We start from the raw sequence: 25,205 nt of genomic DNA on the forward strand, positions 1-25,205 counted from the left end.
ACAAACTCCAGAAAATTCAAGTTCCCCTTCCTTTTGCTGAAACTCACACTTTGTGAGAAGGCAAAGCTGCTGGTGTTCTTCCCTTTGAGCCCTCCATCATCAGTGGGAGTCTGGCCTTAAGGCCTGAGCCCTGGAGCCTTTGAAAATCATCTAGTTGGCCACACATCTAAACAGGAAGGAGAAGAACACAAAGGCAATGAAAAAGAGTAAGGGGAGAAAATGTGTAAGAACACAGTAATTTGTTTTTGCAAGATATTCCAGTGTAATGTTTCATGTAAAATTGCTCCTTAAGTTCCTTGCAGACATTTGTCAACTGGGTTTAATGAAGAAACCCAGGCAGGTGGGAATTAGTGTTTTAAAAATGCCACTCTTTCTCTAGAGATTAAAACAATAGTTGCAAAATGGAGGAATTAAATCAGGATCTTGAGACAGCTGCAGTCACCAAAACCTCTGCATTCTTTTGTTGGTGAATGAGCTCCTAATCTATGCTCAGGCAATATTGCTTTTGCCCAGCTCCTCCCCAAAAATAATGCCTTGTTTTATTAAACTAAAGAGATATCATGTTAGAAGAGCTTGAGCTCATGATCTATACCTCATTTTTCCACTTTGAGTCATGCAAATGCTAATCCTTACCTTTAAATCATACTGCTCTGAGCTGTCTATGAAATTTCCAAGGAAGCTTAAGAAGGCCAGCTATTTGCAATCTGATTGCATTTGACTCATTTAGAAAGATGATGTACAGCTTACTTTTCCAAATGCCATATTTTGGCTAAGTTTGGATAGCCTTCCACTGCTGAAAACTATCATGTTACTCCTTGAGGAATCGTGTTAGCATCACATTGCAAGCATATCAAGATGCAGGCCTTAGGAAAAAAGATAAGGGCTTGCATTCTTGCACAGTGAAAGTTATTTTTCTTGGAGAAGGGAAGAAAAATCCCCCAATACTAGAAATCTAACAGAGCCAAGAAATAGGTGTTCTCAGAAAATGTTTCAGCTGATTTTTCAAACCTCTGAGTTTGAACAGATCAAATATTGCCACATATATTCTCCTAATCTATGGGCTCTTAGGAAATCAAATGAGAACTCCAAATAAGTTTAACCTTTAAATCTAAATCAAAGGCAGGCTGATAAACAAAACATACAAGCTCTCAACTAGCTAAAGTGGTTTTATTGTGCTTAGCAGGCTTCAGAGACTGCACCTAAAGCACAAATTGAGTATGGTTCAGTTTCATAATGTATGGAAATCTTCACCACTGAAGGATTCATTAGTTAACACTAGCTGACGGAGAAAAAAGACAGGTTTGACCTGATGGTTTTTGCCTTGTAACTAATGATTTCTGCCACAGTTTCCCTTTTCTTGAGAGGAGATAGACAATTTTTGCTAAAACAAGGTGAAATAAATCCACTAGACCTAATTTGAGTGTTTGGTGCAAATGTTTTCAGAAGTGTTTTCATTCAAGCAGTTTCCCATCAAAACCATATTGTTAAAAAGGGTTATCTTACTGCTATGACTAGGCAACCACCACTAAAACTACCTTCAGGCAACAGAAGTCCACAAAAAAATTAATGTGGATTTGCTTGCTAGGTAGCTTTATGAATATCAAATTGAAACCAGGAGATTTCACTAAGGGCAAGATCTCGGGTGCTAACAGTACACTCTGAAACTCCATCTTTTCAGAAAACTCCAGGCACATCTGGTAGGAGATAAATGTTTGCCTATTCAAGCCAGGAGACTTGTTGCCACGCTCTGAGTTTGCTATTAAACTTCTTGAGTTATATCTCATGATGATTTCAGGATGTCTGAATGTTCCCTCGGATTTCAAGGTAATAATAAACCCATTTTTAGTCTGTCAATTAAAAGCCAAAGTCATTAATTTGAAATACATGCTGTGATACTAACTGAGATATGGGGGTACCCCAAATGCCATGTAAGCTTCTATTTGAGATAGAATAAATTACCTTGACTTCCCCATTCAGCCCTGGAGGTGGGGTCAAATTGGACCCATCACAGGCTTGTAAAGGTATGGATGTGATAGTGCAGCCAGGAGATGCCACAACCTCTCAGGGCAGCCTATGCCAATATTTTACCACTTCTCTGAGCAAAATTGGTCCTGATGTCCACCAGAACTTCCTTGATTGCAGCTTCCATCCACTGCCTCTTATCCTATCAATGTGCACCTCTGTGAAGAGTCTGACACTCTCTTCTCTATCTCATTCTATTACCTAATGAGTACATGGTCCAACAGTGCATATCATCCAGTTGGCTTATGGATCCCCAGTGAGAAGAAGCAGTTCTTGCAACTCTCCAGAGACTTGTTGGGTTGCCTGTGCCCTAACATATTGCTCATCGTGGTCATTAAAGTCACACATGTGAGCCAGGGGTTGCAGCCAGGTACTTCTGGCTCTCTGCCAGCTTCTTGCAGACTGATAAAACAAGAAATAAAAAGCCCACTGAAACAGAAAACTCTGTTGATGGATCTTAGGATCAGTGACCAACAGGCTTGGGTTTTGCGGTTTGATTTTTTTCCTCTTTTTCTTTCTTTTTTTCTAAACTGGAACTTTTTAACCACAGCACTATGGGGAGCATTGTTCTGAAGCCCTTTGATTCATCAACAGAGAACAAAATGACAATGAGCATATAGCAAGACTTCAGAAGTTCCTCATTCTTACAGTTATGCTGGAAATTAATACTAATGCTTCAGAGTACTCCTCAGGTAATAAATGTGCATCTCCATGGCATAAACTGAGCATCTGATTTTAGAAAATTGCCCATAAGTGTCTTTGTTAGCAGCTAATAAAATTCCTTTCCCATAACCCAGCCTTTCAGGCAGTCACAGATAGATTTAAATAAGAAGTATTTACCAACCTTTCCCTCGTTTTCTAACAGTGTTTGTGATTTTATCATATGTATCTAGCAGTTAGCTTTTACCTGACAGAGAATTGTTTTGGCTTTTAGCAGGCTTTGAAAAATACCTTATCTTTTTCTAACTCCATTGGGGATCAAACCTTTTTTTTTATTTATTTATTGCTGTTCTTCATATATTCTTTAATGTCTTACTGGTTTTCTGTTTAAATAAGAAATTTTGTTGTTGCTGTTGTTCCTTATAACCCTTTTTGTTGGTGGAACCATGGGGTTTGGAACAACTAGCACAATATTCTTGAACAACTCCTGATTTTTCCCAGCACCTTCTCACTTAAAGTGCATATGCTCAGTCAGTTATTCCAGTTATGCCAGCAAATGTTTTAAGCTTTGGAAAACTGTCCCTATTAAAGCTCCAGATTTTTGGTCAATGCTCTACTTGATTTGTAGAAAGAAAATTTAAATCGACTGTGATCTCTGGTACCACAGCAACTGTGCTTTTTTGGGTATGTAACTAACACTTTCTCATGCAGAAGATTTAAGTCCACTATCAAGTTACCTTGTACTGGATACAGGACTTCCTGTTTTGAGAAGACAACATTATTATTTATAGAAACACTAAGGAAATTTGTTATTGGCCACGGGAGATCAAATGGCCCTCTGGTTGAAGCCATCCATGATAAGTTTCTTGGTTGCCTTTTGACTGTTGTTGTTATTTCCCATGTCCCCGACAAATTATTAACAGATGCTTAAGGAACAACTCCTTTTATCTCCTAGAAATTGTTGCTAGGCTGTAGAAGACCCTTACCCATAACCTGTCTTTTCTTTGAAAGACCTATGAAAACTGGGATTTCCCTTTTAAACTATCTTAAAGAAATTTCCTCATGGTATCAAGGACTGGACTAGGTAGGCACATTAGTAGAGAACCCAAGACACAGCTTAACACCAACCTCTTTAACAGGGTAAGATCTAGATACAAATTAGTCTCAGTAACCTGGACACCGCACAGGAGATGGGAAGTCTCAACAGTGTGAACTTACTAGTTTGGACTCAGACAATTATGGCTAAACTGCATCTGAGCACTGCCTTTCCCTCTCAGCACACATCCAGCCACCTCAGGTATCTCTGCACCCAACTCTTCTCAAGCTACAAGCTACAGGGTTAATGTAGAAGAGTGAGCTCAAATACCTCTGCATATGCCAATATGGTCAAGACTAAAATCTTCCCCCTGCCTTCTGTTTTTTTCCCTCCATTATTCATTCAAAATCTTGACTTTCTGGAGGGCATGGCCAAAGACTTCTGCTTTTGGCCGGGGATGTACAAAGACAGAATCAGGATGGAGAAAAGCTGACAGCACTGGCTGTCCTGTCTTCATTCTTCTTTTTACCATCCAGCATAGGCACTGTTTTAAATTACACTAAAATAGCCCGTAAAGCCCTCATCAATCTCACTTGTTTAAATTCAGCTTTTCGACATTAATCATTTACAGTGACACAAGTAAACAATGCCACATGTGGCTGCAGCAATGGTCCTCTTCCATTATTCATTCATCCCAAGGTGCACTGGCTTCACATTGATTCTTACTCCCTCAGTTCTCACTTCAAAAAATTATGTAAAAATAAAATGCACAACCACCTTTTCATTTAAGAGTCAAACACAGAGACATTCAGAGAGCAGCAGATCATAGACTGGCCCTGCCAAAGAAAGGAAAGTGTTGCATTTCAGCCTCCCTTCACTCATCCTTGCTTCCTCTTTCTGCTCAGACTCCTGGACTAGCTGTAGACTGTCCTGCTCAAATATTGAAAATAAGACATCTTAATTAGCACAGTGAACCATAAAAACATCTAAAGTGACTCTTAGCAGTTGTACAGCTCTGCTTCTTGCTCTTTCCCAGACCAGCTTGCTGTCTGTATGTATTTTTATTTTTTTTACTCGGTGTAATTTTCTGGGGTAAGAGAGAGGAGCATCTTGTAGTTTTTCAAGAAAATCTACTTCTCATCTTACAGTTTTTGAGGTATGCTAAAAAGTCCTGAGCAGGTTTTCACTGTCTGTCATGGCACTGTGCTCTGCCATTTAGGTACACTTTATACTATTTTTTTATTTTCAAAACATATTTTAGAGTAGAAAGAGCTTCAGAAGTGGGAGGCTGCATTTCAAACCCACAAGCGTTCAGATCCTGGGGTGTAGCTTGGCCTCCATCCCCACAAAAACCAGCATAAAAACACTCCCCATCACTGCCAGCTCTCCTGATTTATCCAGCATTTCCCAAACGTAAAGCTGGTGTTCAAGTCCCAGCTTGGAACGAAGAGACTGAACACAAACCTCAACTTTCATTCCTGCAGAAGTTTCCATCCCTCCTGTTTGCAGAGGAAAGCTTGAAAACATGACCTGACTGCACTCGAGCAGGCTGCTGGGGAGGGAGGGGGAGCTGACTCATGATTTTTACTACCCAGGGATCACAGGGATGGGACACTGGCCAGGCAGGAGCAGAATTTGAGACTCTGGAGCCTCATTCATTATTATGACTGTGCTGTTGCTCTGGAGGATGCCACTCTTCACTGGAATGGAGGCCAGAGGAAAACATTCTGGTTTTGAGGAGGGGTATCAGTCAGGTGTCCTCCCTCCTCCTAAACTAACTCACCTTGGAGAAGGCTGTGTTCAGTACAACACGTACAGGAGAGCCCTGGTGCCTTGTTCTTCCTGGTACAGGGCAATAAGCAATGTTCCACCAACACACCCCTCCACGTCTCAGCCCCTTCAGGGGGATGCCTGGATCCTCCTGCCTATCCCATTCAGCATCAGCCCTGACTGTGCTACTTTCAGTGCCATCATTGCTCACAAACTTCCTCAGTCAATGGCCCCTAGCAAAATGACCCAAACAGGCCCATTCACCTTTGTTCCCTGCCTTTACAGAGAGTGCAATCTCCTGAAAAAATATTAAAAAAAAAAAGAAAAAAAAAAAAAAGAGTGGCCTGGTTTTATAACAACCTCCAAATTAAGGGCACAAACGCACTAAAAATGGGATGGCAAAGGGACAGTTGCATAGGTGTGGCACTGAAGTATACTGGAACAGTGACAGACCCACTCTACCCTCATGACTGGGTAGGAAAAAGTAGAAAGAGAGGGAAAGCAGTGTCAGCTTTATTTCAGGTTATGAAGAAAAGCCAATAAAAAAAAGTTGCCAACACAAAAAATGAGATTTCCAGTAGGTTTCATTGCTGTCTCAACTCCACTCCTTCTGAAGATGATGAGAATTTCATTGCTCATCTTAACAAGAGCAGAAATAGGCCAGTGGAGAACACCTCTAGAAGTCCCAACTATCAAAAATATTTTGACTGTCTGTGTATTAAAACCAGCAGAAACACAATCTCGGATCAAGAAAAATCCTGGCTATCTGGAAAAGACCCGAAAAATCTACATTTAGACTGTGTATTCTGTGATTGGAAGAGAAATACATCAGCAAGAATGAGTGAGTAGCAAGATGCAATGCAAGAGGACTAGATGAGAGATTTTTTTGCTACAATCTGAGCTGAATAAAGAGTGCTGGTCTAGGCTACTTCATCAAAACACTCCGTACCCTGAGTACTGGCTTTGTGCTGGGTCCTGAGCTGCTTGCTAAGGGATCAGGACTAGTTTTGACAAGCAGGGGTGCTGTACATGCCCAGGATCTGGATTTCTCTTCACAAATTCCATACAGCTAAGCAGCTCTCTGGAAATATGCTTAGGATGAGAAACAGAAGGAAGTGAGGAAGGGTGGGAAGGAGAGAAGTAATTTGTATGTGTGTGTGTGTTGGGGTTTGTTTATTTGGGTTTTTTGTTTGGTTTGGGTTTTGTTTTTTTTTTTTTTACAAGATTGCATTATTTTTCTGGCGTTTCATTTCTTGCTCTAGTACTGACTTTTGGGTGTGGTGGGCTCTGAGCTTTGCCCTGTGGGCCTTTAGGAACAATATTCTCTGGGCAAAAATTGCTTTTTCCATTTCATTGCGGCATTGTGGTTATGTATTTATTTCATAAGGAGAGTGGGTTATTTGGCAATTTAGGTTCGTATTGTGGGTGTGGTCCCTGTAGATAGTTTTCTTCTGGATTAAATCTCTGTGAACTCTCTGGTAGTATACCAGTAAGCAGCATATCAGTCTTCTGGGCAGTATTTTAATTTTATCCCCTATTTTGTCAACTAAATTGCCTATTTCATCTGAGTCACCAGCTCTGTTTTGTCGGGACAGTCCTGGGATTTGTCAGGACAAGTGGCTTGGCTACAACCATGACCCACCTGAAGCAGAAGCAAAGAGCCTTGCACAAGCTGATTTCCCCATCCATTGGCACTCTGCTAGACCACTTGCACCACCACAGTGCTTCCTCTAAGAGCAGCCAATGTATCTTCCTCTGCTGAACATTTGATTGTGGAACATAAACCTACCTACCCTGAGGGGTCTCCTGTAGCTCTAGAGTAATAAAACAGGGAAGAGGAAGGGACACAGAAGCTGGCAATGGAAAGCCATAGCAGATGCTGCATTTTTTTAATGCCTCATAGTCACACAAAAAGGAAAGAAATGTCACTTCTCTTCAATAGCAAAAGCAAGTATGAGGAGTATCTACACTACCCATGGCAGGTGTTTATGTTGGAAAGAGAACCTCTCTCTTTACACAGTAGATTGTCTCACTTTCCAGAGAGCAAATAAGTGTTGGAGCATGGTTTCCCTCACCTGACTATGGATATGAAGATAAGGAGAATAGCCCCCTTAACTTCAGATATATTCCAGACTTGCAGTGATGTGAATGTACCTTTAGATACACTGCTGAACAATGTCAGAGTATGAACCACTTTGCAATTCCAAAACCTCCTGCAAGGAAGCTCTGGCATTCTGTTTGTTAAACATGTCCTGATTTTAGAATCAGAATGGTTGGGATCTCAAAGATCACCCTTCAAAACCCCCTGCCATGGGCAGGGACACCTCCCACCAGACCAGGCTGCTCAAGGTCCCATCCAACCTGGCCTTGAACACTTCCAGGGAGGGGACAGCCACAACTTCCCTGGGCAGCCTGAGCCAGTGTCTCACCACCTCCATCATACAACGGGAAATGCAATTTCTGGCCAGTGGATCAGATCACACCTTGGTGAACCTACTCTTTAGCCCCAAACATCTGGCAAATCTACCAAACCAAAATGTTTCCCATTAAATCAGGAGGGGGCACGGGGCAGGGGGGGAGGAATCACTGTCCATACCCTAAGCAGATATCCCACCTGGCAGTAGGGGCTGGGCCTCAAGCACCAGGAACATGACTTGAGGCAAAGCTTTGCCTCCAGCTACAACAAGGAACAGAAACTGTTGAGGAGCTGTTACTAAAGAGAGGCAGTAAAATCACAAATATCACACCACAGTATTATAGGCACAAATTAAGTCTGGGCTGAGGCCCTTTTAGAAAAAATATGGCCCATTAGGTTTAATTTTGAAACCTCTTTCCTTGTAACTACAGAGCAGATTGACAAAACAGACTTTTTAAATCACCTATGAAACTTCACTCAATGACAGGATACTAAAAAAGACTCTTTTGTGTTAAAGTGTTAATTATTAAAACATGACCAAACAGTTAGTTCAATTTACAGCATTGCCATTAGAATGAAGGCTGGAAACAATGCACACATTAAAAGGCTATATTATATGTTCTGTTACTTGGAGAGTCTCTGAAGTGAGAAAAGACAAGTTGTAGAGCCAAGAAATTCTCCACTGGAATGGTGTTAGCTCCGCTTTTCTCTCCATACAATCTCATTTACCTAAAATGTTACAGGAAGCAAAAATTATTAAGCCAAGAAGAGATTCAAATCACTGAAAGAAATACCTGAGACATGATTGAGCCAAGTATTTGAACAGATAGGATGCTTCAGAATAAAGTATCAATCACTCAGGTAAATAGCAGTTCATTATGCGTCCTCATTAATTTTTGGCTGGCTTACTTGCTCTTGAAGTTTTCCATTCAACGATCATTTGGATGATTTATAAAAGATACAGCAATTTACAGCAGTTTCCCAGAGCAATCAAGAACAGACTGACATGAACGTAGCTGTAACTTCCAGCATTTCTCCCCTGCTCTGTATCTGTCCAGCTGTTCATCTGTCCTGCCCACAAGACAAAGAAGGATTTCAGGATGAAAAAGCCACTTTGCTCAATTAGGGCATCTGCAGCACAGTAAGTCAAAAAGGCAAGATACCAAGGCTGCAATTCAGTGATTTATTTCAAAGAATCTGAACACTGAACTGAGATTTGTGGTCATTTTATGTCAGTGTAAGTCCAGCAAATTGAGAAACTCTGATGGATATTTCTGTATTGGCTTGAGCTGAACATACACAGTATTTTACCCCCGAAAAAGAACAATCCATACACAAAATAACTAATCAATTTTAGTAACAGTTTGCATAATTATCAATTATTCATAATAAAAAAAAAACCCAAAAAACAAAAAATCCAAAAAAATAAAGGAACACACCAGACCCTCCAAAAATCTAAATCACATCAGCTCTGCTGAACTCTGAGATTTGTGTCATTTACCCTCAGCTGGAGATCTGTCCTGGGATGTACATGCATTTCACAATTCTTTTTTTTTTTTTTTTTCCCAGACCTATTATTACAACACAAACTCTGAAGCTCGCCTCATAGCTATGTAGAAGTGTTTAGGTCAGTGTCAGAAAACTGGTGTGAAGCAAGAGCAGAACTGGATCCCGTGACTTGCTGTGTTTTTTTTTCCTTCAGTCCCATTCTTTATCTGATTTACAACCTTTAGTTCTGTTCATCTTCCTCCATTCCCAAGTCCTTAGTAATAACCCTATTTCCTTAGCTCTTTTCCCATAAATAATTCTCCTGAAATAACATGAGGAGGGCCTGCTTTGCTAGCACAGTCCCCCTTGGAGAAGGCCAGGAGATCAATTACTCTCATTGAAATGCCACGGGAAAAGGAGAATTTCAGAACAGGATTTCACACAACAGTTTATATCAACAGGGTGGGAGAAAGAAAAGCAATGAGCAGCTTTGTTGTGTGCTCCTACTTAGAAAAAGAAAAAATACTGAGACATTGCTGGAAATTACTCTCATCAGTATGTATTTCTAATTGATTTTCTTGATGTTTAAATGCTACCATCTCAATTATATAGAAGTTCTACATATACATAGAATTTTTCTAATTTACAGTTCCATAACTCTCTTTTAAGTTAGTGTACAATAAAAGCAGTCAACTGTATCACTAATTAACTGCTGCGTTGTACTGTGAGACAATATAGGGAAAGGACTTAAAGAACTTAAAATTAATTCTAGTTCAATGGAAAAGATCTGGAACAAAACTGTTTATTAAATGTAGCAACTGCTTTTGCTAAACGTATTTTATACTTGATGCAATTTTACGCTGCTTTTTGCATAAAGCGATTATTTAATTAGCAATAAAAGTGACCCCATTGTAATTTTTGTAGCTAATGTTCGTAGAATATTTCTACTGCTGTGCAAGCCTGGACATGCAAATAGCATTATTTCTACTTTGTGTATGGTTAAATTAGGATCAGCAAAGAGTACAGTAGTAATACCCTGATTAAAAAGCACACCTCTGGAAATGGGGGAAGTAATACCATTTATTTATCCATCTATTATTTAAACGAACATTCCTTTTTCTTCCTCTCTTCAGAATAATCTTTAACTCCAATGATTATAGAAGAAGTAAGAGACCCAGTAGCAGAAGACATGTTTAAGCATGTTCACGAGGATGAGAACATTTTCCTACTGTCTCCACAAGTTCCCCACCTAAATTCTGCCCAGTCAGTTTTAAAACTTTAAAGTTATATGTTTCAAACATTACAATTCTCCTAAAACTCTCATCCAGCTTGAGGGCCCTTAACTTGCCTTCTCCATTTTAAAGAGGCTTTTCTTTCCTCCAGGTACAGAGGGATCTGTATAAGCAGTAATACTCTTCATTTGGATGCAGTGAATATGGGATAATTAGGGATGTTAAAAGCTCAGTTTAACACACCAGCAACCAAGCAAACAAAAGCCAAATCAAAACAAAAAAATTGTTTGCTGTCTTTTAGTTATGTTTCTTGGGACATTAACATTAATTGAAAAAAAATCCACCAAGTCAAGCAAGAATGATTTTTAAATCGGATATTCTTACTCTAAAGCCCCCAAATGTCAGAACAGGGACAAATTTTCCACTGATGTAGTTCACTATAACTCGAGCACAGAGCTGGACCTATTTATATTAACTGAAAGTCTGTCATATAAAATTCTATTATATTAAGACCTTGCAGATCTTAAAAATGAGCAGGATATTATACTGATTTAAAAAAATCTTTTCTCAAGAACTCCTTGCCTTTTTTTTTTTTTTTTTTTTTTATGCTAGTTAGTGCCAATTCCATTCATTTATTTTTGTGTATGCAATGAAGGCCCAAATTTATAGGCCAGGCCAAGAACATGGAGGCAAACAGCAACTTTTTGTAACAAGAAAGCTCCATCTGGCTTGAGTGTGAAGGTTTTTTACCACCTGCTATGAAATCTCCTGGCTCCCCAAGAAAATGTTTATTGTCAAAGGGAAAACCATGTTTTGTAGCACAGTAGATCTTGAGCAAGCAGAGAAAGTCCAAGAGGAAAGCAAGAAGGTCAAGAAAAAATTGTTTTAGTCTAGAGAAGGCAAGGCTGGTGGGGATGGGATGGCAGAAAAAGAGGACCCCTCCCTGCCACCCTGAATATAATGGAAAGAGCAGAATGAGAGCACAGGCAAATATACTTTAGCTGGCAGGAGAAGCTTTCCAACCACAGGGACGGGTATGAGCTGGAGACATCTGCCTGCCACCCAGAAGAAGCTCAGTGGTGGACAGTCCAAGCACAGGACAGGCAGACATCACCCAGGAGAACCATGGGCCAGGTCAGCCCTGTGCTTTGTGACTCCAGGGAAAGGCGCCCGGGGAGCAAGAGCTCGTTCAGCTCTGAGTCAGAGAAACACATCTTTCAGAGGATTAAGAGATGATGTAGGAAGCTGAGGCTGCAAGTTGCTGACAATGAATACCAGACGGCCGATGGGGTGCTGCCAGCTCATCAAGGGCCTGACTCAGCAAACGGCTCCGCTTTCTGCGACCGCCGCGCCAAGGGTTTGCTGCTCCCACACTACATCGCATGCCTCAAAAGCCAGAACAAATTTTTTTTCTTTTTTCTTTTTTTTTTTTTTTTCTTTTTTTTTTCTGTTAAGCTGAGGGAGATGATCCTAAGCCAGTGTCTCCTAAATTGGGAAGACAGAAGATAAACGGCGAGGCAGCGGGAGAAGGGAAGTGCGTGACTCCAGGACTCCCTGTGCTTCGTGCCCAGCTACAAACACGCAACACTTACACAGGCATCTGGGATCTGTAAAACCAGCTGCTTGCCTGTCTTCTCCCCAACCCTGCTACTGTGGAAACCTTCCTGTGGAAGCCACAAGACGGGCTGGGGTTTGGGTGGTGGTGCCTCTGCTCCCCGTCTTCCCCACTCGCCTGGTGCCAGGCAGAGCATCCAGCCGGAAGCCCCTCGGTATCTCTGCATGCATGGGGAGAGGAAAAGCCACCCTGTACACAGGGAGGGGAAAAGGGAAACAGGGAAAAGGCTTTAATAGATGGTAGTTTGTAATGGAAGGGGGAAAAAATGGGAGGGAGTGAGAAGGAAAACACACTGAGTGGCAAAGTGAGAAGACAGCAAAGGGATGAACAAATGGAGGTATTTTTCATCTCCTGTGAATGGCAAATGAGCACCCAACTTGCTTCCTTGCTTCCTGCCAGTGGTGGCCAAGCTCTTAGACAGTTTTTTGTTTGCACTTTCTACAAGCTCATGGACACATCCCGGCCACTGGCAGGGCCCACAGCCAGTAGGAAACCTGGGGCACAAGTTTGCATTACTGGCTCTGCTGTGGAAACAGCTGATGAACAAAGATTTTCCGTGTCGCATGCAAATTCTGATGTTAAAAGAAAGTTTCTCCTCTGAGCTAGAGAGACAAGCCTGCCGTAGGTTAACCTTTGAAAGGAAATTAATTTTAAAAATCTGGAGCTGCTTTATTCCAGAACACTTAATCAAACTGTTCCCTGAGGTTTGGAGCAGAGGGTCCAAGGTGCCCAGCAGAGAGAGCTGCTGCAACACTCAAGGTGCCAGCAAAGCCAGCAGGCTTCTGTGAGCTCCCAGGGACTGGATCTGCTTCCTGACAGGAACCTGCCTGTAAAAGCAGAGACACCCGTGGGTTTCCTCAAGGCTGCTTTTGGAGAAAAATGCTTGTTTACCCACTCCAAATGTTTAATTAGAAATTTTATTGGTGCGTTGTTCCCATTCTCACCTGCCATATTTGTTCTCCTTTGCTTATCTATTTTATATTAAATTGTTCACTATCAACTTAAGTGCACGACATATAACCTTTGAATCATTGTACGATTAGGGGTAAACTATTAATATGTTCTTCCTAAGAAGCAATAATAGGGTTAAGTGTTTGCATGGCTTATTTATTAGAAAAATGTGTGCAAGTAACTCAAGGAGTTTTCAGTGAGTTACTCTTTATGAGTTAGATTCAATCAAGATTTCATCTGGCTTCCAGGCTGCAATAATTGTCCAAGGCAGCTCAGCTGCCCAAGCCTCAGTGCCTGCACTGGGCTGATGCTGCTTCTCATGGCAGCAGAGCATGCACAGAATGTGTGGCCCTGCTCAGCCACCGAGCAGCCAAACCCAGCAGATCTTCCTGGGTGAGAGTTTTATTCCTGGCTGGAAAACCACCAAGATGATGTAGGGCAGGGTTATCCAAACCAAGGACTCGTGGAAGAGATCCTGGGTAGCTCCTGTCACTGCTGTGACCACCATGGTACCACAAAGACACCCACAGATCAGTCAGGTCAAGCATCAGAGAGCACCAAACAAGCAGGGACAGGCCCCAGCTCTTCAAGACCACCAAATTTTTCTGAGTTGCATGTTACATGGCCAAGGAAGCTATCTCACTGAGGGCATCTCTGGATTTTCCATGGGGGACAGTCGTGCTTGCTAGACTTGTCACTGACACAACTGCAAGCATGAGAAAGTGGACTTCTTTCTTCCTCTCTCTCCCAACAGATTTTTCTTATTTTTAAATGAGATTTTTTTTTTTTTTTTTTTTTGGCTAGAAATAATAATTTATTCCTTTTTTACAGCTTAGACGTATTCTTTCACCATTCTCAAACTGAAACGCTCTCAAATTGGTGTTTAAAAGATGTTTTCAGTTAGAGACTGACTCTTCTTATTTATTTCTTTTATTAGGATTAAGCAGGCCAAAACCAAGATGTTCTATTTTGGATTAAATAAACCATTTCAGGTTGAATACCCCCTCTCATGCACTTGAAATATGAAAAAGAAATAGTCTTTGTTGAAACAAAGATAAATGTATAAAACACTTTCTGGCCCATTTTTCACACAGCTGCAGTCAAAACTTCTCCTGCTTGGATTAACTCTTCCCACTTCTCCTTCACGCAGCCTGCCCTGTTCCAAGTACTCACACAGAAGATGTAAAAAACATCTTCAAGTAAATAAGAGCTACCTGCCATCTGCAAAACAAAACACAGAAAAGCAGAAATAAATCTCTTTTTAATCTGAAACAGAAATTGTAAGCACTAAAATTTCAGCATGCGGCCCCACCCTTACAACTGCCAGCATTGGCTCTGCTTTTGATAAACTGAGCTACAAACACAGAGCCCTTGGCAAACCATATACCTATGAAGTAAATGCAGCCTGAATGAGCTGGGGGAAGGGGGGCATCCCCCTGGTTGGAGTATGTCAGTGTACCTTTGCTAAAGTCAGAGATGACCCAGCTGGAACAGCAGCAGCTGAGACCTGGTGTCGTGAAGGTTCTGAACCTCAAAACAAATATTTAGTGCCCCTTCTTCAAATACCTTGCTAATTTTGAAATGAGGTAGCCTCTAATTGGATTTTTTCATAGGTGACTACCAAGACTTTGCATCCAATGGATGAGTGACTTTCAGCTCTTCTACACGTTTCAACGTGCTCAGGGGGACAAATTAGGTTAAAACACAATTTTGTTTCTTTATCTGATAGAGAAATTGCTGCTGATAGCACAGACACCACAAACAAAACAGATTTCAAGAGACTATCTTCAGTTCTGCTTGTACACACAGAGTATGGACACTCTGACTGGCAGTAGAGTCCCCGGTAACTGGCACCTGGTCTGCATCCGTTTCTTTTCCCATTTTTTTTTCTTTTTTTGTTTTTGTTTGGTTTGGTTTGGTTTTTTGGTTTTGTTTGTTTGCTTGTTTGTTTGATTGTTCTTTGTTCGTTTGTTTGGTTGGTTTGGGTTTGGTTTTCCATTTACTGCAAAAGGTGTAATTCCAGCAGGAGGTTTGTTTCCTGGGTGGGCTGTATAAACGTCCCTTTCTTAGGCTCCAGCACCAGACCCTAGCAGACCACCCACTTTACAAGCAGTGAGCCCCTATTGCCTCCAGACATCTCTGAGGTCTTTTCCCTTTCAAAGTCTGTTGCTTTTATCAAACCAGCCATGTTCTTGCCCCTGCCCATTGGCAAACAGCCTGTCCTGTGTCCCATCTTCGTTGCTCTTGCACGGAGCACTCATCCATTGCTGGAGAGCTGCCCATCACAGCTTCACAGAAGCACAGAATGTTAGGAGTTGGAAGGGACCTCACAAGATCATTGAATCCAACTACTGTGCCAGGGCAGGACTATATACAGTGGGTCACACAGGAGTATGTCCTGGTGGGTTTTGAATGTCTGCAGTGAAGGAGACTCCACAACCTGCCTGGGCAGCCTGTTCCAATGCTCTGTCACTCTCACTATTAAAAAGCCTTTTCTTGCAGGCTGGGGAGCTCTTAACTTGTTCAGAGGTGTAGGAACAGACACCTCATCACTGCCCTCTCCTCCTTTTTCTCCTCCAGGACCAGTCTGTGGTAGCTGTGCCCATTAGGTTAATGGGGCCTCCCAGGCCCATGGCTCCCACACTGCTGGGGAGCACTTTGCTCTTTCCCAGAAGGTCTGTCCTCACCACAGCTCCTTTGTCTGTCTCTACCTGCATTCACATTGGAGAGGCTGAGCCAAAAGCTAGCTCAGCATCATATCCCATCATATAAAGCCATGATGGGCTTACATCAGGTACACTTTGTACAGCCCTGGTTGTTCTTCCACCCCCACGTCTTAAAAAAGATATAGTGGAAACTGGAGGAGGTTCAAAGAAAAGTGGCAAGGAGGTTCAAAGAAATGTGGCAAGGAGGATCAAAGGTATGGAGTGGTTTGCAGACAAGGAACAACTGAATGCCCTAGAACACTTCAGCCCAGAAAAGAGAAGATCTGGGAGCAGAGGAAAGGGTTCAATAGAATAAAAAATCAAGTAATCATGAGTAGCATGGAAAGGATAGGTAGCAAATCTGCATTCACTGGCTCTTCCAGTGCACATCATGGACCTTGTAGCTGGTACCTGGATCAAAACCAGTGGAAGAGGGTGTTATTGCACAGGATGTGCACTTAAGCCTCAGATGCTAAAAGTGTGTATGGGTTCAAGGGGAAACTGGACAGTTAAAAATCTGCTGAACATTGCTTGGTGAACTACTACAACCACTTCTGCCTCAGGAAGCCACCAAGCTGCAAATGGTTGGATGCTGGGAGAGGGTTCATGAAAGCTGCATGTTCACCTGGACCCTCAACACAGACATTCAGCCACTATTAACTGCTGCCAAAAACTCATTGCCAAAACAGACAAACCTGTAGTCTGGCCCAGCGTGATGCAGCTTATATTGACTACCATACACTCCTCCTGCAGAATCATGACTTTCCTTTTTTTCCCAGGGCTCTAATTTTATTTCGTTGGTATGACCTGCAAACACTGAGGCACCAAAGTCCTTCTTTTCTTCTCCAAAGTATGGCACAGAATCCTAACACCCAAGCCCTCTGCTGGGGATCAAGCCACAGCAGAATGCCCAGGTGGCCAAGAAGGCCAACAGCCTCCTGGCTTGTATCAGGAACAGTATGGCCACCAGGAGAAGGGAAGTGGTCATGCAAGGCTGCATCTTGAGTATTGTGTGCAGCTGTGGGCCCCTCATTGCAAGAAGGGCAATGAGGTGCTGGAGTTAATCCAGAGAAGGGCAACAAAGCTGATGAAGGGTCTGGAGAACAAGTCTGATAAGGAACAGCTGGGGAATCTGGGGTTGTTTAGACAGGAGAAAAGGAGGCTGAGGGGAGATCTTACCACCCCCTACAGCTACCTTAAAGAAGGTTGTAGTGAAGGGGGTGTTGGTCTCTTCTCCCAAATAATAAATGATAGAAGAAGAGGAAATGGCCTGAAGTTGTTCCAAAACAGGTTTCGATTGTATATTAGGAAAAAATTTCTTCACTTAAAAGGTTGTCAGGCACTGGAACAGGCTGTCCAGGGAAGTGGTGGAGTCACCATCCCTGGAGGTATTTTAATTATGTGTAGATGTGGTGCTTATGGAAATGGTTTGCTGGTGAATTTGGAAGTGCTAAGTTGATTGTTGGGCTTTTTTATTTTAAAGGTCTTTTAGAACCCCAAATGATTCTATGATTCTATGATTTTTGTGCTCCCTTTTGCTCCCCTGAGTGCTCTCCGAAGGAAGATGCCTTCCAGCCTCTCTGCTATGTTGTAACTGGCCCAGTATGCCCAGAACTAACTAAAGACTTGGCAGCTCCAGAGAAACCTTCATGAGAATTGGAGAGGGAAAGATACCACCAGGGTGGTAAGTCAAGGGTGGCAAGTCAAGGGTGGCCCTAGAGAGGAAGGATTTCTCCATCAGTGCCATTGAGGACTGGCCAGCATATGGAGCTTTAACTGTTTTCACACATTCAGCAATTTTTGCCTTGGCTGTTAAAGGTAACTTGGGATAGGAATACCCTAACAGTGTCTGGGCCAGCTCTGAAGGCATCGTAAAAGCCCTCAAAATGGGCTCAGGCAGCCAAGTCCTTGCTGGGCTATCCTTGGACTCTTCCAGGCCCTCATCTGGGACACACAGGTCAGCCACAGGTAGAGCTGGATAATCACGGTCTAGCTGGGGAAAAAAAAACATTAACATAAGCTGAACTGACATATTTCCAAACCAGTGCATTAGACCCAATACAAAACTTTTACTGTCATTTTGGGAACAAAAGCCTTTTCCTGGTGTTCCAGTTCAGTAAAAGGTTTGAAAATGTTCATAGCACGAGTGTGTTTCAAAAAAATGTATTCTCTAGTTTTACATTTAAAGTTTATTTCTGCATTCAGCACATTCGGCACTTTTATTAGCTTCCCCCTCAAAGAAAATAAAAGTTGTCACTTGGCTGACCTCACCATGGGGTCTCAACTTATCTCTTGCAACGAGACTGCAACATGGTGCCACAGTGGGTTTCATAACACAAATAATCACACCCACGATGAAATAACGTGGTGTTAGGGATAGGTCTGATGTTGGACTGTTGAAGGCTACATCATTCAAACCAAAGGTAGCAGCTGTACAACTAGTGGGTTATAGCCAGTACCACAGCCTCAACATATGCAACACCCAGTTGTGCCTTGACTCTGCTCACTCCTAGGTGCCAGTGATCCTGAGGAGTTAACTGTAATTTTAACCTTGTCCAAAATCAAGTAGTAAACAGGGGCTCAATGTATGAAAAACACTCTTTCACCCCCCCACAGCTCCTCTGCTCCTTGTTCCTGAGTACTTTGGCTCTGCCATACTCCTTCCTCCTAACATCTCTGTAAGGCCCTTGTGTTCATCCATGCGTATTCACAGCTATGCACTGGTTTCACTAAATGATCTTCTAACGTCTATTTCATTCAAATTAAATTCATTTAACTAAGTTAACTTTATTCAGGCCAATGCTGTGTGCTTGTATTTAGTCTTTCACAAGAGTGTCCAAAGGCTCTGATGCTCTGTCGAACGTGAGTCACTCAGAAGTCCCAAGAAACTCTGGAAAAAGCTGAGTCTGCATTTGAAATGTACATGCTAAATAGCTTGCCAAAGTACTGTGCCCAGGGTGAGAGAGGTGTCATACAACATGGGAATGTATGAACACAGGATAGGACCATAGGTACCCTGAAGCCCTGACTCCCACAGGACTCCCACGAGTCCTATAAAAAAAACAAAAACATTTCCCATTCCCATGGAAAGACCCCATTGCAGCTCCTGTAGCAGAAACCTTGTCTATAGTCATAACACTTCCATCCTCCCCTGAGATCCAGCTTTAATATTTCTTGTTTTTACAAAACTGTTTGCCACAGTAGCTCACTCTGCAAGTGCACCTCATCACAGTCAGTTAATTCATCATTTCTGCTGGTCTCGTTAATCTCCCCCTCCCCTTCCACAGATAAACCACATTTAATGGCCATGTTAAGTAACATGCAGCATGCCAAGGAATATCTTGCATACTTCAGAAGGGTAATGTCCTACCAGATTTATGCAGGCATTCAAATCCCATTTTAAAAATTTCACTCTATTGCTAATCTACTGAATATAAATTTCAGAATAATTTATTTCAGAGGGGGAAAAGGAATGAAAAGTTAGGATTATTACCCAGTTTTTCAGTGTTTACTTGACAGCTTAATGTTTTGATTTCAAGTCCTCATAATAGAATTTCCATCAGGTGCAACCCTGTGTGTCATCAAAGCATTTACCCCCTAAACATTGCTCTTAGTTTCCTGGTCCCGTACATAACCAGACACCTCATAGTCAGCAGGGGCCATGCCATATCCATGTTCCATCCTACCTGCTGTTTGCATTAGCCTACTTAAAAGGTGATGGCTTCCCCCTCCAAGGATGGTGTTGGATACTGTTCATGCCTGTGTTCCCCCATGGCCAGGGGCTGCAGCCCCCCAGCCCTCATTGCAGGAGCAGCAGGCAGCACACACTGTCTGATCCTCACCAAACCCTGTCTACCCAGCATGTCCAGGCACTACAGAAAACCCATTTTCCACTTCTTTGTTTATTTTCTAAAGCTGAGCCTTTGACCTTCTAGGTAGTAATAATTTTCCAGCCATCAAACAGGCATAAGGATTGTGGTATGTGCCTGCCACAGCCCCAAACCACAACTGAGAGCTCTGAATACCTTCTCTCATTAGCCCCAACAGGACGTCAAAGCCACGCTTGAAGGCTAAGCCCTCACCATCTCAGCTAAACCTAGGTATTTTGCTGCTAATTATTTTTCAAGCAGGATGGGATGGTGTGGCAGAAGCCAGGAATAGGGATCGTGTAGATCTGCCTGCATCTTTTGCTTAAGGCAAACCCACCAAGAATACAGAAGGGCTCTTCACCTTGAAATCTGGGATTTATTAGGAGATCTTGTCATAGATAAGATGGGGAAATCTGACAGCCAGAATGCAGAATTGTTGAAGGATTGTCCCGGAACACAAGCTGCAATTAAAAACACACAGTTCTCACAAACACCTCTCTTTTCTTCAGTTAATCTTTTTACAGGTTTATTTATTTTTATGTGCACTAGTTCTCCAGTTATGAAGTACACTGAAGGGAACGCTGAAAATTATCAGCAGAGGAAAACTTGATTTTAGAACTCCATTACCAAAGTTAAAAAAAAAACCAACAAATAACAACAACAAACTAAAAATTATGTTGGATTCACATACAGCAATGTCTCTCCCACTGCCACCATCCCTGCTGCTATCTACTCCTGTCTCCCTTGGATCAGCATCTCCCAGTGCTCTGGACATACTGCTTCACTGAGTCGTTTCCAGCTGTGGTCAGTTCACTTTTCATTGAGTCTGCTTATGTTTCTTTTAAAGAATATTTCTGTAAGTGCCAAAAGGCTATACTGTCTCTTGGCATTTTAATCCAGTTTTCACAATATATGATCTCCTGCATGCTTTCACTGAACATCTATTTTCTTCCTCATGCAAAGACCTAAAACCCACCCATCACATCCTTCAAACATGATTAAATAAGTGTGTGATGTCTCAGGAGCACAGTCAAGTGCTCTCGATCTAGAGATGACTGCCTCATCTTCCTGTAAGACAGAAAAATACGGAACCGGGTTTTTCCTAATCAGGCTTTTCTTCACAGCATTGCTGCACGAAATGGTCTCAATTTTTGCCACACTTTGGATGGCTGCCCAGCTCCCCGTGCTCTGTGCAGGAGAGCCAGATCCTCTTGCAGGGCACTGCTGTGGCCACCTGAGCAAACCGCCTGCAAATCCCCACCTGCGATGCTCCACCCATCCCTGAAACGAGACAGAAATTGGTGTGGTTTATACTTTTTTAAATGCTAGCAATTCAACAGACAGTTGTGTCTCCTGTAAAACATACCAATAATTACAACCAGCCTTGCTGCCTGCAGTCCCTGCTGTTTTCAAACAGGAATTACTGCAGACCATGGTAGTCACTGCGGATGCAGGTCAGGGTCTGATCTCATTGCCCTGCTGTGATTTGAGCATAATTCAGTCACTCACGGCAGGTACTTTGGACTTGCACCAGTGTCACTGTGATTAAACTCTGCCTTCTCTGCCTGCCATAAGAAAAAATCTTTTGAAAAAGATGCCAAAACCATATTTTCTCCGGTACAGGCATTGGCTAGGAGCACTTCCTTGGTTAACAGAAACCTCTGACCATCTGGTCATTCTTATTTCAAATATTGCCACCACCTCTGCAAAATTAACCATGTCCTGTAGCATCGGGTACTCCAGGGGGCACAGTGGTACAGAGCTCCATGATGAGCACAGTGTGATTGCCTGCAGAATATTTTGGGTCACTCCTCAGCCTGGATGTCGTCTGAAACTGCACACAAGATCTTGGCAAGGCTGAAGAGAGAGGAGAAGCTCACATAACCTGCGCTTCTGTAGTTTCATGTGGAAAACTCCCCCTTTTATCTGAACCAATGCTTCAGGCAGATTGATTGTCCACCTACAACAGTGGACCCAAGGCTTTGACTGTCTGTGGAGAAAAATCATAGAATGGTTTGGTTTGGAAGGGACTTTAAAGATCACAACTCCCACTAGATCAAGTTGCTAAAAGCCCCATCCAGCCTGGCTTTGCCAGGGAGGGTGCATCCACAACAACCCTGGGCAACCTGTTCCAGTATCTTACCATTCTCACCCTAAAGAATTTCTTCTTTATATCTAATATAAATCTCCCCTCTTTCAGCTTAAAACCATACCTGTTGTTCTATCACTACACATCCTTATAAACAGTTCATTCCCAGCTTTCCTGTAGGCCCCTTTAGGTACTGGAAGGCTTCTATAAGTTCTCCTTGAAGTCTTTTATTCTCCAGGCTGAACATCCCCAACTCAGCCTGTCTTCAGAGTGGAAGTGTTCCAGCCCTGTGATCATCTTCATGGCTGTCCTCTGGACCCACTCCAACAGGCCCATGTCTTTCCTGTGCTGAGGACTCCAGAGCTGGACTCAGTACTCCAGGTGGTGTCTCATGAGAGCAGAGCAGGGAGAGACCATCACCTCTGTCAGCCTCCTGGCCACCCTTCTTTTGATACAGCCCATGACATGGTTGGCTTTCTGGGCTGCAAGCAAACAATGCCGGTTCATGTTGAACTTCTCATCAACCAAAACATCTGAGTCCTTTTTCTCAGGACTGCTCACAACCTGTAATTGTGCGTGGGATTGCCCCAGTCCATGGGCAAGATCTTGCACTTGGCTTTGTTGAACTTCATATGGTTTGCACCTCTCAAGCCTGTCGAGGTCCCTCTGGATGGCATCCCTTCCCTCCAGCACATCAGCCATAAAACACAGCTTGGTGTCATCAGCAAATGTGCTGAGGGTACAGTTGATCCCACCATCCATGTTGCTGACAAGGATCTTAAACAGCACCAGTCCCAACATCTACCTCTGAGGAATGCCACTCATCACTGATTTCCATTTGGACATCAAGCTATTGACCACAACTCCTTGACTGTGATAATCCAGCCAATTCCTTATCCAAATCACAGTCTATCTGTCAAGTCCCTGTCTCTGCAATATAGAGAAAGTGATGTTATGTGAGAAAAGTTATTGAAATTATAAAAATTATAATTTCTTCTGGGCCTTAGAAGTGCATATGAGGTAGCCTGACTTGTTGGGGCTTTGCACTTGTTTCTGAGCTAGAATTAAAATTTCCCCTGATGCTGAGAGGTGAAGATTCAGACCTGCCACTACACCACACTGTGGGCATCAGCTTTTTCTACCACAACCTTACAAACCACAGCAAAACTCCCTTTCACAGAATCACAGAGAGTTAGGGATTGGAAGGGACCTCGAAAGAGCATCGAGTCCAACATCCCCTGCCAAAGCAGGGTCACCTACAGCAGCTCACATAGGAAGGCATCCAGGTGGACTTTGAATGTCTCCAGAGGAGACTCCACGACCTCCCTGGGCAGCCTGTGCCAGTGCTCTGTCTTGCTCTCTGCTTTCCTTGCATCCCCTGCTCATGTGCTCCAGAGACTTACAACAGACTTCCTAATGTGTTCACTGCTTGAAGGTGCAATTGAGTGAGATCAGATGGGAGTTAGTGGAAGGAAAATAAATGTTGATATGTTTGCACTCACATACTGTCTGGAGAGCTAATTAGTCTTGGTTCTGGTAAACACACTTTAGGGGGGAAACACCAATCAGCCAAATTAACTTGCCATTTCCCTGGAGACCTTCCATGCATTAAAGAAGAAAAAAAAGAAAAGAAAACAAAAAGAAAACAAAAAAGAAAACAAATCAAAACAACAACAAAAAAACACATTAACAAGCAGTTTTACATATGTATACTGAAATAACTCCGTGCATGCTTTCTAAGCATCCCTGTTATTGCCTGTTTGTGGAAGTACCCCAAAGTGTCTCTGTGTTTCTGAAGCCCAAACTTCCTTAGCAGTCATGCTCCTGCATCCCCAGATTTCTTTCCTCTGTGGGGCACCAGAAGCCATCATCATCTGGAATCAGCCTGTGCAGTTTGCCATAATTAGGGACCTAATTAGTGCTGCTGTGGGAGCTCAGTGCCTCTCAGGGTGCAGTCCTAGAGCAGAATAAGTGACATGAGCTGTGACAGAAGAAGGCTAAGAGCCAGAACAGCAGAAACAGCTTGAACACTGAAGCTGGGCAATAACTAAATAATACCAAGCAGGAGCTCCTTCAGTTAATGAGTAGTAAAAATTTTTGCTATAAGTTGTAAGTTCCTCAGTAGTGAAACACCAAGGAGGTCAGCAATCTGTGCTGCCAGGCCCCAGGATAAAAATCCTGCAAGGATGCAGGGGAATGTTGTTCCATGAGGGGACTTCAAAGGAGCCACAAAGGTCTGCAACACTGAAGTGTCCTAAGGACCTGGTGCCATCTCACTAAACCAGTGACTCTTACTAGACCTTTGAAAACAAACTTACACAGCAGAGTTGGGCAGCCAGGAAGAAACCAGGCAGATTAACAGAAACCCCATAACTAAGGTGCCCAGTCAATTAAATGAAACCAGAAGCAAGTAAAGATTTTAAACAAAGCAAGTGAATAAATATTGTAAATATGAAAGAGAAGGGTTTACAAACCTGAGGTACTGAAGAGACTGATATAATGAAGTATAAACAGCAATAGGTGAAGAAGCTGGGTAGTGTCTAAGCCTAATCCTTTCATAACACAGCACCATAAAAGGTCTTAAAACAAGGCTGGTCAAAATTTTCCATCAGAACTTCTCTTCTGTAAAAAGAGTACTTTTATATGATCACTTTACTGTCTTTTTTTTTTTTTTTACCCACAACAGCTGCTTTCCATGAAAATTTTCAACATTTTGTGGAAACACCAAAAAACCCAACCCTCTGTTTATGGCAACTGAACATTTTCAAAGACAAAAAAATGAACATTTTTGGTGAGGATTAAAGAATGGCCTGTAGTTATGAGACATGACTAATCTCTTTGTTGCCAAACACTGAATATTTTTTGGTTTTCCAATAAAATATCCAGATTTCCCTCTGAGTGTGGGGGGGACTTTCCAAACCAGGAGCATTTCAAATGTCATAAGAAAAAAATCAAAACTCAATTCCTCCCTTTAGAAATGGCGGTCCTGAGGCCTCTGTAGAGAAAGAGGGCTGGTCAAAGGGCAAAACCAAACAAACAGCCTAATTCTGGCCAGGCTGCAAACAGAAATGGAAAGTAAGAAGAAAAAATAAATTAAAATTATAGAAGTTATTAAGCTGAGAGGCACAGTGAGAGAACTGAAGCACAGATCAGTGGTTTTGTTGTGGAAAGTGTCAAATAGTCTGGTTTTGGATGGCTGAGAAGCAGTTTGTAACTGGGAGTCTAAAGACTTGGAGACCAAGTAGTCACAGTCTTGAATACTTGGCCAGTCAATGGCTCTGGCTGCCTCGATATCCTTGGTTGCTTTATAATGATAGAGAAAGAAGTGGTACATATTTTTTATCCACCTTTT

The sequence above is a fragment of the Heliangelus exortis genome, chromosome 1 (assembly GCF_036169615.1).
Source record: "Heliangelus exortis chromosome 1, bHelExo1.hap1, whole genome shotgun sequence".
In the NCBI taxonomy this organism is placed as follows: Eukaryota; Metazoa; Chordata; class Aves; order Apodiformes; family Trochilidae; genus Heliangelus; species Heliangelus exortis.